The sequence below is a fragment of the Oncorhynchus keta genome, chromosome 28, assembly GCF_023373465.1.
Source record: "Oncorhynchus keta strain PuntledgeMale-10-30-2019 chromosome 28, Oket_V2, whole genome shotgun sequence".
In the NCBI taxonomy this organism is placed as follows: domain Eukaryota; kingdom Metazoa; phylum Chordata; class Actinopteri; order Salmoniformes; family Salmonidae; genus Oncorhynchus; species Oncorhynchus keta.
This window is the reverse complement of record NC_068448.1, coordinates 76613903-76626949: the sequence shown is the minus strand read 5'-3', so window position 1 is coordinate 76626949 and position 13047 is coordinate 76613903.

The window sequence follows — 13047 nt, the reverse complement described above, 5'->3', positions numbered from 1 at the left end:
CCTACAAAGGCACAGAGAACAAGATGCATACTCCCAACCAGCCCCCTCTGAACACTGCACACAATACAGAGACAGATGGGGCTTTACATTATTCTATATGTTCGTTCTTTACATGAAGATGCTGTAAGAGTTTCGAAGCTTAGGAAAGTGCATTACCTCACCATGTTGATTACTGCCATATCGACTGCTATCCCTTTAGAGTTTGTCAAGCAGCCTCTTCCATCCCTGTCCATAAGAGGACTGCAGGCAGCCAATGCTTGGTACCTGTGGGGGGTAGGAGACGCTCCAGTTCCTCAGGCATAGTAATTATCTAGCTGTTTTATTGTTGAATGTGCTGCTGGCTGGGGTTTAAGGGAATGGAATTTAATTTTTTCAAAAAGTTTATTGGAAATGTATCACCAGCTGTTCTAACTTCGTCCAGAGTCACCTCTGCCTATCTCTATGGTCCAGAGTCACCTCTGCCTATCTCTATGGTCCAGAGTCACCTCTGTCTATCTCTATGGTCCAGAGTGACCTCCGTCTATCTCTATGGTCCAGAGTGACCTCCGTCTATCTCTATGGTCCAGAGTGACCTCCGTCTATCTCTATGGTCCAGAGTGACCTCCGTCTATCTCTATGGTCCAGAGTCACCTCCGTCTATCTCTATGGTCCAGAGTCACCTCCGTCTATCTCTATGGTCCAGAGTCACCTCCGTCTATCTCTATGGTCCAGAGTCACCTCTGTCTATCTCTATGGTCCAGAGTCACCTCCGTCTATCTCTATGGTCCAGAGTCACCTCTGTCTATCTCTATGGTCCAGAGTGACCTCCGCCTATCTCTATGGTCCAGAGTCACCTCTGTCTATCTGTATGGTCCAGTCAATCACCTCACCTCTGCCTATCTCTATGGTCCAGAGTCACCTCTGCCTATCTCTATGGTCCAGAGTCACCTCTGCCTATCTCTATGGTCCAGAGTCACCTCTGCCTATCTCTATGGTCCAGAGTCACCTCTGCCTATCTCTATGGTCCAGAGTCACCTCTGCCTATCTCTATGGTCCAGAGTCACCTCTGCCTATCTCTATGGTCCAGAGTCACCTCTGCCTATCTCTATGGTCCAGAGTCACCTCTGCCTATCTGTACTAGCGATGAGCGAGATGACTCATAACCCGCAGTCCATGGACGGGTTTAGGGTCATTAAATATTGTGTGGATGAACGGTGGGTGGGTGGCAATCGGGTTAAATAAAGAGTTAAAACAATACATAAAAAAAATCATGAATGTATTATTCTTGTGCAATTTATAACTAAAGGTTACAATGAGGTTTTCTCACTGGCATTAGTGAGTAAGCATACACTTAGGGCTTAACTTTATGCATGCCAAATAGCCTACACACCAGTCACCAAATACTTCATTCTATAATTTATTCATTCTATAGTTTATTACATTTTTCTGGTGAGCAAAGGTTTATTTAGTCTTCTAGAGAAACATAATGACAGAAGAGAAGATGCATGTATCTATAGACAAGTTGACTAACAACTAGCCTACCAAAATGTTGGAACTTATAAGCAGAAACAAATCGAAATTTGTAACAAAAAAAAAATCATGCACCCCAGTCAAAAAATCCACGGTCTCAAACTAACGATTTCAAATTTTATCACAGTGTACAAAACATTAGGAACACCTAATATTGAGTTGCACCCCCTTTTTGTCTTCAGAACAGCCTCAATTTGTCGGGGCGTGGCCTCTACAAGGTGTTGAAAGCGTTACACAGGGATGCTGGCCCCATGTTAACTCCAATGCTTATAATTGTAGTTTATATTGATGTTTTTTTTGCGTATTGTATTAAACTGAAACATGTTCTTGTATTTGTAAGTGTCTATTTTTATTAAACCCTGTTTAATTTATATATATCACGTCTGGTAAGACTTTTGCCATTCTATTTCTTATAGGCTTTGTTATTATTTCATTGTCACAGTTTATTAAATTAATGGGCCTATAATTATTTGGTATTTTGGTATTAGCTGTTGCAAAAGCAACACGAACGCGTAACACGAAACATGACATAATACAGAACAATAACAGACAAGAACAGCTCAAGGACAATTAAAAAATGTATTAGAAAAGCCACACGCAGAATATCAATACATACACACAAACTATCTAGGTCCAATGGGGGAGAGGCGTTGTGTCATGAAGTGTTGCGTTCTGTTTTTTTAAACCAGGTTTGCTGTTCATTTGAGCAATATGAGATGGGCTGTGTGTAAGTTGACTATGCATGCAACTTGGGTTTTTCAACACATGAATGTTTCTTATAAAAATAAGTGATGCAGTAAGTCTCTTCTCTTAAGGGTTTCAGTGACTTCATTAGCTGTGGTTGCTGTTCGCATATATGATTGAATCATCAGTATACATGCACACACATGCTTTGTTTAATTCCAGTGGCATGTCATTGGTAAAAAAATAGAAAAGAGTAGAGGGCCTAGAGAGCTGCCCTGTGGTACACCACACTTTACATGTTTGACATTAGAGAAGCTTCCATTAAAGAAAACCCATTGAGTTCTATTAGATACATTTTTTCTGAATCCACAATATGGCATAGGTTGAAAAGCCATAACACATACAGTACCAGTCAAAAGTTTGTTCACACCTACTCATTCCAGGGTTTTTCTTTATTTTTACTATATTCTACATTGTTGAATAATAGTGAAGACATCAACACTATTGAATAACACATATGGAATCATGTAGTAATAAAAAAAGTGTTATATTTGAGATTTTTCAAAGTAGCCACCCTTTGCCTTGATAATAGATTTGCACACATTTACATTTACATTTAAGTCATTTAGCAGACGCTCTTATCCAGAGCGACTTACAAATTGGTGCATACACCTTATGACATCCAGTGGAACAGCCACTTGCATCTAAATCTTTTTTTTTTTGGGGGAGAAGGGGGGTGAGAAGGATTACTTACCCTTACTTACCCTATCCTAGGTATTCCTTGAAGAGGTGGGGTTTCAGGTGTCTCCGGAAGGTGGTGATTGACTCCGCTGTCCTGGCGTCGTGAGGGGTTTGTTCCACCATTGGGGGCCAGAGCAGCGAACAGTTTTGACTGGGCTGAGCGGGAACTGTACTTCCTCAGTGGTAGGGAGGCGAGCAGGCCAGAGGTGGATGAACGCAGTGCCCTTGTTTGGGTGTAGGGCCTGATCAGAGCCTGGAGGTACTGAGGTGCCGTTCCCCTCACAGCTCCGTAGGCAAGCACCATGGTCTTGTAGCGGATGCGAGCTTCAACTGGAAGCCAGTGGAGAGAGCGGAGGAGCGGGGTGACGTGAGAGAACTTGGGAAGGTTGAACACCAGACGGGCTGCGGCGTTCTGGATGAGTTGTAGGGGTTTAATGGCACAGGCAGGGAGCCCAGCCAACAGTGAGTTGCAGTAATCAAGACGGGAGATGACAAGTGCCTGGATTAGGACCTGCGCCGCTTCCTGTGTGAGGCAGGGTCGTACTCTGCGGATGTTGTAGAGCATGAACCTACAGGAACGGGACACCGCCTTGATGTTAGTTGAGAACGTCAGGGTGTTGTCCAGGATCACGCCAAGGTTCTTAGCGCTCTGGGAGGAGGACACAATGGAGTTGTCAACCGTGATGGCGAGATCATGGAACGGGCAGTCCTTCCCCGGGAGGAAGAGGAGCTCCGTCTTGCTGAGGTTCAGCTTGAGGTGGTGATCCGTCATCCACACTGATATGTCTGCCAGACATGCAGAGATGCGATTCGCCACCTGGTCATCAGAAGGGGGAAAGGAGAAGATTAATTGTGTGTCGTCTGCATAGCAATGATAGGAGAGACCATGTGAGGTTATGACAGAGCCAAGTGACTTGGTGTATAGCGAGAATAAGAGAGGGCCTAGAACAGAGCCCTGGGGGACACCAGTGGTGAGAGCGCGTGGTGAGGAGACAGATTCTCGCCACGCCACCTGGTAGGAGCGACCTGTCAGGTAGGACGCAATCCAAGCGTGGGCCGCGCCGGAGATGCCCAACTCGGAGAGGGTGGAGAGGAGGATCTGATGGTTCACAGTATCGAAGGCAGCCGATAGGTCTAGAAGGATGAGAGCAGAGGAGAGAGAGTTAGCTTTAGCAGTGCGGAGCGCCTCCGTGATACAGAGAAGAGCAGTCTCAGTTGAATGACTAGTCTTGAAACCTGACTGATTTGGATCAAGAAGGTCATTCTGAGAGAGATAGCGGTAGAGCTGGCCAAGGACGGCACGCTCAAGAGTTTTGGAGAGAAAAGAGAGAAGGGATACTGGTCTGTAGTTGTTGACATCGGAGGGATCGAGTGTAGGTTTTTTCAGAAGGGGTGCAACTCTCGCTCTCTTGAAGACGGGAGGGACGTAGCCAGCGGTCAGGGATGAGTTGATGAGCGAGGTGAGGTAAGGGAGAAGGTCCCCGGAAATGGTCTGGAGAAGAGAGGAGGGGATAGGGTCAAGCGGGCAGGTTGTTGGGCGGCCGGCCGTCACAAGACGCGAGATTTCATCTGGAGAGAGAGGGGAGAAAGAGGTCAGAGCATAGGGTAGGGCAGTGTGAGCAGAACCAGCGGTGTCGTTTGACTTAGCAAACGAGGATCGGATGTCGTCGACCTTCTTTTCAAAATGGTTGACGAAGTCATCTGCAGAGAGGGAGGAGGGGGGGGAGGATTCAGGAGGGAGGAGAAGGTGGCAAAGAGCTTCCTAGGGTTAGAGGCAGATGCTTGGAATTTAGAATGGTAGAAAGTGGCTTTAGCAGCAGAGACAGAGGAGGAAAATGTAGAGAGGAGGGAGTGAAAGGATGCCAGGTCCGCAGGGAGGCGAGTTTTCCTCCATTTCCGCTCGGCTGCCCGGAGCCCTGTTCTGTGAGCTCGCAAGGAGTCGTCGAGCCACGGAGCGGGAGGGAGGACCGAGCCGGCCTGGAGGATAGGGGACATAGGGAGTCAAAGGATGCAGTAAGGGAGGAGAGGAGGGTTGAGGAGGCAGAATCAGGAGATAGGTTGGAGAAAGTTTGAGCAGAGGGAAGAGATGATAGGATGGAAGAGGAGAGAGTAGCGGGGGAGAGAGAGCGAAGGTTGGGACGGCGCGATACCATCCGAGTAGGGGCAGTGTGGGAAGTGTTGGATGAGAGCGAGAGGGAAAAGGATACAAGGTAGTGGTCGGAGACTTGGAGGGGAGTTGCAATGAGGTTAGTGGAAGAACAGCATCTAGTAAAGATGAGGTCAAGCGTATTGCCTGCCTTGTGAGTAGGGGGAAGGTGAGAGGGTGAGGTCAAAAGAGGAGAGGAGTGGAAAGAAGGAGGCAGAGAGGAATGAGTCAAAGGTAGACGTGGGGAGGTTAAAGTCGCCCAGAACTGTGAGAGGTGAGCCGTCCTCAGGAAAGGAGCTTATCAAGGCATCAAGCTCATTGATGAACTCTCCGAGGGAACCTGGAGGGCGATAAATGATAAGGATGTTAAGCTTGAAAGGGCTGGTAACTGTGACAGCATGGAATTCAAAGGAGGCGATAGACAGATGGGTAAGGGGAGAAAGAGAGAAAGACCACTTGGGAGAGATGAGGATCCCAGTGCCACCACCCCGCTGACCAGAAGCTCTCGGGGTGTGCGAGAACACGTGGGCGGACGAAGAGAGCAGTAGGAGTAGCAGTGTTATCTGTGGTGATCCATGTTTCCGTCAGTGCCAAGAAGTCAAGGGACTGGAGGGAGGCATAGGCTGAGATGAACTCTGCCTTGTTGGCCGCAGATCGGCAGTTCCAGAGGCTACCGGAGACCTGGAACTCCACGTGGGTCGTACGCACTGGGACCACCAGATTAGGGTGGTTGCGGCCACGCGGTGTGGAGCGTTTGTATGGTCTGTGCAGAGAGGAGAGAACAGGGATAGACAGACACATAGTTGACAGGCTACAGAAAAGGCTACGCTAATGCAAGGAGATTGGAATGACAAGTGGACTACACGTCTCGAATGTTCAGAAAGTTAAGCTTACGTAGCAGTCTTATTGACTAAAATGATTAAAATGATAAAGCACTTGGCATTCTCTCAACCAGTTTCATGAGGTAGTCACCTGGAATGCATTTCAATTAACAGGTGTGCCTTGTTAAAAGTTCATTTGTGCAATGTCTTTCCTTCTTAATGCGTTTGAGCCAATCAGTTGTGTTGTGACAAGGTAGGGGTGGTATACAGAAGATACAGCCATCATTACTTTGACAAAAGACCAAGTCCATATTATGACAAGAACAGCCATCAAATGAGCAATCATTAGAAGACATGAAGGTCAGTCCATCATTACTTTAAGACATGAAGGTCAGTCCATCATTACTTTAAGACATGAAGGTCAGTCCATCATTACTTTAAGACATGAAGGTCAGTCCATCATTACTTTAAGACATGAAGGTCAGTCCATCATTACTTTAAGACATGAAGGTCAGTCCATCATTACTTTAAGACATGAAGGTCAGTCCATCATTACTTTAAGACATGAAGGTCAGTCAATCTGGAAAATGTCAAGAACTTTGAACGTGTCTTCAAGTGCAGTCGCAAAAACCATCAAGATGTGATGAAACTGGCTCTCATGAGGACCGCCAGAGGAGAGGAAGACCCAGAGTTACCTCTGCTGCAGAGGATTAGTTCATTAGAGTTAACTGGCTCTCATGAGGACCACCACAGGAAAGGAAGACCCAGAGTTACCTCTGCTGCAGAGGATTAGTTCATTAGAGTTAACTGGCTCTCATGAGGACCACCACAGGAAAGGAAGGCCCAGAGTTACCTCTGCTGCAGAGGATCAGTTGTGTCCAGCCTCAGAAATTGCAGTCCAAATAAATGCTTCACAGAGTTCAAGTAACAGACATATCTCAGCATCAACTGTTCAGAGGCGACTGCGTGAATCAGGACTTCATGGTCGAATTGCTGCAAAGAAACCACTACTAAAAGACACAAATAATAAGATCTCCTTTTTTTTAAATGTAACTCGAGCAAGAAAACCACATCTCTTGAAGTGTTCCCCCATCATGAAGCCTGTGCATATTCCATGTGATAGATTGTATTGGTATTTTCTTGTATAGAATCAAAGTTAACCTTATCTATTCCGTCCATCATTGAAGAATCAAGTTAAACATTTTAGCAGACATGACATACGAGGGCAGTGGGCATTCCATAGAATGGATACTATATGTATAAATACATAGTTATTGAGAAGAATGGAAGAAACTCCTCAAAAACAGTTGTGCAGCCAAGCTTGTAGCGTCATACCCAAGAAGACTCGAAGCTGTAATCGCTGCCAAAGGTGCTTAGGCAAAGTACTGTGTAAAGGGTCTGAATACTTATGTAAATGTAATATTTCAGTTTTTATGGAGTATTGTGTGTAGATTGAGGTTGGGAAAAAAAAAATCAATTTGAATCCATTTTTGAATAAGACTGTAACGTTACAAAAAGTGGAAAAAGTCAAAGGGTCTGAATACTTTCCAAATGCACTGTATGTGTGAGGGGAGAAAGCATACTATTACCTGCCTACAAACTGGTCAGGATCATTCTATGCTTCCTATGATGTCACTGCTGTGCGTTATACCCCAGTACCCTGAAATCACCATTTCTCCCACTTCTATAGGTGGACCATTGTAGCTGACCCTGCAAAAGTTTTTTTTTCTCTGCATTAATTCCCAATTACGGCATAACAACTGTGCTTGATTCCATTAGAGGTCTATCCTATTAAGTAAAACATAATGGGTCATGCTACTGCTATTGAAGAATTAACTGCTGAAAAGTGTAGCTACTGTGGTGGTTCATTTCTTTACTATCAAATGAGGAGAGACAAACTTATCACACAAGTCAGAGTTATACTCAAACTAAATCTTTAATAGTGAGATGCATTGCGATGGCTGGTCGACAAATCACTGTTTCTGATGATCTGTTGAAAAGCGACGAGACAAAAGCACAAAATGTCTTTTATAGCCAAGATACACCCCCTTTCAACCTACATGACGAACAACAGATGTATAGAACGGATCACAAGGTTAAGATCTGTATGAAAGATACCTATAATACACAGCAGACAGTATCTGCTGTGTCAAGTTTTCATTGTATAGAGACCAGTGTCTGGCCCGTCGACTCCAACCTGGAACCACCTCTCTCTCTGCTACGGTCTAGAGCAGAAACATTAACTCGTGCTCTGGAATGCTCTTTAGGTTTTATCACCCAAAAGACATGGTAAATCTCGTGTCAGTGTTATCTCCCAGAGGCCCATCCTCAGTGGAACACACGCACACAATAGTTAACAATACTCTATTCTGTTAAATAAAACAACCATTTGATGCAATAAAAGTAGTATAATATAATCTTGCAGTTTTGCCACCATACTACTTATGGTTTTACAGAATAGATTGTCTTTGGATATTCTCCTATCATCTAAGGGAGGCAACTGTGCAGTGGTGGGTCAGGAAGGTTCTGTATGTTCTCATGCCGGACGATCTTGGTGAGGAGATTGTGTGAAACAGCAACATCTCCTCCCCCACCAGCTGGTCATGAGGGAGGGTAGCCTAGTGTTTAGAGCGTTGGACTAGTTACCGGAAGGTTGCAAGTTCAAACCCCCGAGCTGACAAGGTACAAATCTGTCATTCTGCCCCTGAACAGGCAGTTAACCCACTGTTCCTAGGCCTTCATTGAAAATACGAATTTGTTCTTAACTGACTTGCCTGGTTAAATAAAGGTAAAATGACAACAGTCCTCACCACTGTCTCCCCCTTCAGAGAGATCCAGATTTCCCTATTGGAAATGTAACTCCTGAATGGTAATTTAGTAAAAATAATCTGAGGGAAAAGGGAGGGATCCCCTCCATTTCCCCCCCTAGAGTATTGTTACTAAATCCCCATTCAGGAGTTCAATTCAGATCACTCCTTTCTGTGTAAAATTCCAATTTCCCAGACACCAGAAAATGTAAAGTTCTGTCTGACAACAGCTCAGATATATCATGTATGGTGATGCTTATGTTTCCATGGCAACAAAGGGGGAATTGTGATGGCGGAATCTGAGGGCGGGGGGCTGGGGGGGTGAGCTGTTGTAACTTCTCAAGGTTTATGCTCTGTTCTGTGTTGGACTGTGATGTTATGTATTTCATAGACTCCTGGTATATATGTAACATAACACAATGGTTGCGTAACAAAATTATTGTATTCTCTCCTCCCACGATGTAAGGGACATGTAGCCGTTTACTCTTTGAGCTCTTTCCCTGACTGAGATCTATCTTGCAGCTGCTCCAATGTATAAATGATTCACTATTGTAATTATTATAATAATTTTTTTGATTATGTCATTATACATACTTTTGAAGAAAGTACTCTGGTTAGTTTGTTTTACCTTATCGATTCAATTAAAGTGTAGTGGCTGGTGGGGGTCGACTTGGGTGAGGGGGTCCTCCGAGAGACTGAAATGGGGAGAGTGGAGGCCACACACACACCCCAGAGAAGTGTAAGTCACAACATAAAACATAAAACAATGAAGTTCTTCCTTCTCTCTCTCCCAAACCAAATCTTCCTTCTCCACCAGACCCTCCTAGCCCCTCAACCTTGCCCACGAAGGCCAAATGTATTTTTGTTGCCCACCCATGCCAAAGGTATTACCATCTTGCCGTCTCTTGCCCACCTAGACCAAGTATATGCCCACCACCCATCTTAACTCACCCTTGCCCACCAAAGCCAAGCTTATCCCCAGCTCCCATCTTAACTCAACCTTGCCCACGAAGGCCAAATTTATCCCAAACTCCAATCCTTGCCCCCCTCCCTTCTTTTCAGACACATTTACACCTCTCTATACATCTACTTACTCATCCCTTCTCCGTCATTCACACACAACATATACACAATGCCTGCTTACACCCATTCTCTCCTGCCCCCCTACACATATTCATTATCCTTCCCTCTCACATTCATCGAGACATACACCCACTCACACCCTCGCCCCCCCCACACACACAACATCCATAAAACAATTATTGACATACATGCTATATTTCCTCTTTGATATTGCATTTTTCAGTGCCCATGTATCTCATTGGCATCGACTAATTCAATCACTACTTCATAGAGAATAACAGTTACTTGGGGGACAATAGAGTCTAGATTGTATTAGGGTGAGTGGGGAAAGAATATTGTCTCAATTTACAATAAGCTGGTTTTAAGCATCACCGTATGTAGCCTAGTTCTGCTTTGTCCTCTCCTCAGGGCATTGGGCTCTCTTTCAACTGGAAAGTTTTCCCGCAGACTGTTCACTGCTTCATCGGTGCTTGTGAACTCCCTCCCTTGTGTTCCCTTCTATACCCACAGCACTGCCGGGAATCGGACTTAATTCCTTTTTTCCTCCAGTGACTGTCTGATCGGAAATGAATTGCTAACATTTCCCCCCCCCCCTTTCAGTTTAGCAGACTGATCCTGGATGAATTGAATGTACTGGCTATGGATTTGAATTACATTTACATCTCTTGTGCCTTCAGATTGTCGACATTGGTCTGATAGTTCAACAGTTTAAAGATGACCATGCGAGGTTATTTAGCGTTCTTCTGTTTCTCGGCCGAAGCGATGGCATCACTCCAAATGCTCCAACTCTTCCAATATCAGATTGATCACGTAGCTGGAAAGGTCTCCTTTATTCCCAACATCTTCTGGTAGGGACAATATAATATCTCGTTCTGTTTTCTTGCTGGTCCAGTTCATCTTCCACAGTTTGTACCTTTTGTTTCCAGAAGGCCCATTTTGTTGTCCTGTTCGTCCATGCGTCCATCCTTCATATGCATATCTGATACGATAGACTCTACTTTCCTTTTGACAAATCAACTGTTTTTTAAATAACAGATTGCATCAGTTTGTTTGTTTTAGTGAGGATGTTTTCATGTATATCTTTCAGCTGTTCGCTGCTCTCATTTACATCTCCAAGATGTTCATTATCTTTTCCTCTTAAGGGAAGCAAATGCTTCTGGGTTTGAGACGCAGCGTCGCTATTCCCGACAGATTGGTTTGCTGTTTTATATAACTGACCGCTCTCTCTCGATTTTAGAGGCTTAATTTAAACTATGCTGTCTGGTTTCTACATATAACCTGAGTTTTTACAGGTACAAAATGGATCGATGTCTGTCTATCTCTATGGTCCAGAGTCACCTCCGTCTGTCTATCTCTATGGTCCAGAGTCACCTCTGTCTGTCTGTCTCTCTGGTCTGTCTCTCTGGTCCAGAGTCAGTCTGTCTGTCTCTCTGGTCCAGTCACCTCTGTCTGTCTGTCTCTATGGTCCAGAGTCACCTCTGTCTGTCTGTCTCTATGGTCCAGAGTCACCTCTGTCTGTCTGTCTCTATGGTCCAGAGTCACCTCTGTCTGTCTGTCTCTATGGTCCAGAGTCACCTCTGTCTGTCTGTCTCTATGGTCCAGAGTCACCTCTGTCTGTCTGTCTCTATGGTCCAGAGTCACCTCTGTCTGTCTGTCTCTATGGTCCAGAGTCACCTCTGTCTGTCTATCTCTATGGTCCAGAGTCACCTCTGTCTGTCTATCTCTATGGTCCAGAGTCACCTCTGTCTGTCTATCTCTATGGTCCAGAGTCACCTCCGTCTGTCTATCTCTATGGTCCAGAGTCACCTCCGTCTGTCTATCTCTATGGTCCAGAGTCACCTCCGTCTGTCTATCTCTATGGTCCAGAGTCACCTCCGTCTGTCTATCTCTATGGTCCAGAGTCACCTCCGTCTGTCTATCTCTATGGTCCAGAGTCACCTCCGTCTGTCTATCTCTATGGTCCAGAGTCACCTCCGTCTGTCTATCTCTATGGTCCAGAGTCACCTCCGTCTGTCTATCTCTATGGTCCAGAGTCACCTCCGTCTGTCTATCTCTATGGTCCAGAGTCACCTCCGTCTGTCTATCTCTATGGTCCAGAGTCACCTCCGTCTGTCTATCTCTATGGTCCAGAGTCACCTCCGTCTGTCTATCTCTATGGTCCAGAGTCACCTCCGTCTGTCTATCTCTATGGTCCAGAGTCACCTCCGTCTGTCTATCTCTATGGTCCAGAGTCACCTCCGTCTGTCTATCTCTATGGTCCAGAGTCACCTCCGTCTGTCTATCTCTATGGTCCAGAGTCACCTCCGTCTGTCTATCTCTATGGTCCAGAGTCACCTCTGTCTGTCTATCTCTATGGTCCAGAGTCACCTCTGTCTGTCTATCTCTATGGTCCAGAGTCACCTCTGTCTGTCTATCTCTATGGTCACCAGAGTCACTCTGTCTGTCTATCTCTATGGTCCAGAGTCACCTCTGTCTGTCTATCTCTATGGTCCAGAGTCACCTCCGTCTGTCTATCTCTATGGTCCAGAGTCACCTCCGTCTGTCTATCTCTATGGTCCAGAGTCACCTCCGTCTGTCTATCTCTATGGTCCAGAGTCACCTCCGTCTGTCTATCTCTATGGTCCAGAGTCACCTCCGTCTGTCTATCTCTATGGTCCAGAGTCACCTCCGTCTGTCTATCTCTATGGTCCAGAGTCACCTCCGTCTGTCTATCTCTATGGTCCAGAGTCACCTCCGTCTGTCTATCTCTATGGTCCAGAGTCACCTCCGTCTGTCTATCTCTATGGTCCAGAGTCACCTCCGTCTGTCTATCTCTATGGTCCAGAGTCACCTCCGTCTGTCTATCTCTATGGTCCAGAGTCACCTCCGTCTGTCTATCTCTATGGTCCAGAGTCACCTCCGTCTGTCTATCTCTATGGTCCAGAGTCACCTCCGTCTGTCTATCTCTATGGTCCAGAGTCACCTCCGTCTGTCTATCTCTATGGTCCAGAGTCACCTCCGTCTGTCTATCTCTATGGTCCAGAGTCACCTCCGTCTGTCTATCTCTATGGTCCAGAGTCACCTCCGTCTATCTCTATGGTCCAGAGTCACCTCCGTCTATCTCTATGGTCCAGAGTCACCTCCGTCTATCTCTATGGTCCAGAGTCACCTCTGTCTATCTCTATGGTCCAGAGTCACCTCTGTCTATCTCTATGGTCCAGAGTCACCTCTGTCTATCTCTATGGTCCAGAATGACCTCTGTCTATCTCTCTGATCC